A 1,655-nucleotide genomic window follows, 5' to 3' on the forward strand; every position below is an offset into this window, starting at 1 on the left:
AAAAAAAAAAAAAAAAAAAACCCAAACCACTACAATTTTGGGATGCATCTGGTAGCATGACATTTATTAGGAATAAAGACTTCTGTGTTCTGATACATTTATGCATGTCTGGGTCATTATGTTACCACTATGCGGTATATAGTTTAACGTCTTATTGCATCAGGAAATTCATCAGCTAAGTTGTTAAACTTACATTTAAAAAAAAATTATTTGGTTCGTGATGAATTTACAAACTACACCAACTTGGTAAGAAAAAAAACTCTGCCGTCTACGTCTCTGTTTAGTTTGCTGTTGGCGCCTTGAATTCTGGGATATTCTCAGCCAGTAAGTATACTTGGGTGTGTCCTTGGTTTTCGGAATTTTGTGGGCCGCATTCTTCGGCCGCATGAGGATGAGCCTTCAAATTGTTATTATGACCCCTGCACGTGAAGTGTAAGTAGGAGTCATTGTTTTTGTACTGTTTCCTTTTCAGCAGCTTTAAAATGTTCATTTCATTTTTACAAACTGCATTATCATAATGAAACAAAAAAAATCTAAAAACAAAATCAGAGTACAAAAATTTGGGCTGTTTTTATTATAAAATTAACAAAAATGTTTTAAAAAACATTTTTCTAACCTATACTGAAAATCTGTAGTGTYAATTTCATAAACATGTACAAATTTTGCAAAAAACTAAACTGTATCCATGTTTTTACATTAAATTGTGTGTAATTTCCCAGGCATTTTTACAACAATTTACTAAATGTGTCACAATGACTCCATCACAAATTCTCTCCAACCTTACAATGCTTCATGTGTTGTTGTTTTTTATTTTACAACTATTTCCAAAATGTGWGACAATGACTCAATCATAAAATCTCTCCAACCTAACAATGTCTCATGTTTTTGTTTTTACAACCATTAGTCTTGAACATTGGTTGGTGAACCATAGACATATAGATCAGGAGACCCAAAAATTATATAATTGCTCTGTGTCTATTTGAGCCCATTTATTTTTTTTTCCACAGCTTGTTTTTTGCAGCATGTTTGTTGGTGTCATCACAGATGGTCTTGACTGTATTAAAAGCAAAAAACAACAAAAAAAGTTATTTTGGACTTTGGGGGGACAGCAGATCTACTTGCACTCCTGGTGGTCTCCTAGTCTGAAAATGGCTTTACAACAGGGGTTGTGTCTGCTTTCACTTTGGTGTTCCACTGCCCATCACGTGTTTCAGCTGCTGTCCCTGCTGCTGCAGCCAGCGGGGGTCTGGATCTGGAGCTGGTCCAACTTCGTTGTGGTTTCTGTGTTGTGAGCCTGACAGAGTGGGTGGGCAAATTCTCCTCCTCCTCCTCTTTGTCTTCCCCTGGAGATGAAACCAGCTTGTATAAAGTGGTGCAGTTTGCCTATGTTACGATTATAATCTTTTACATATTCCATGACAAATAAACAAATAAAGAAACTATCGGGATTGGTGGAGGAACAGACCCAGGGCCCAGGCAGGTTCAAAATGGAACAAAAAGGTTTATTAAATAACAGAAAATGCTGTTAAGGCAGCTCAAAAATCACTTACAGGTTCTCAAAAAACACAGGCACGAGGGAGACCAAGCTCAGGGACAAAACACAACACAACAATGATCCGACACAAGACTGAGACAGGACAGGGCTTAAATACACT

The sequence above is a fragment of the Austrofundulus limnaeus genome, unplaced genomic scaffold, assembly GCF_001266775.1.
Source record: "Austrofundulus limnaeus strain Quisiro unplaced genomic scaffold, Austrofundulus_limnaeus-1.0 Scaffold111, whole genome shotgun sequence".
NCBI classification, from domain to species: Eukaryota; Metazoa; Chordata; class Actinopteri; order Cyprinodontiformes; family Rivulidae; genus Austrofundulus; species Austrofundulus limnaeus.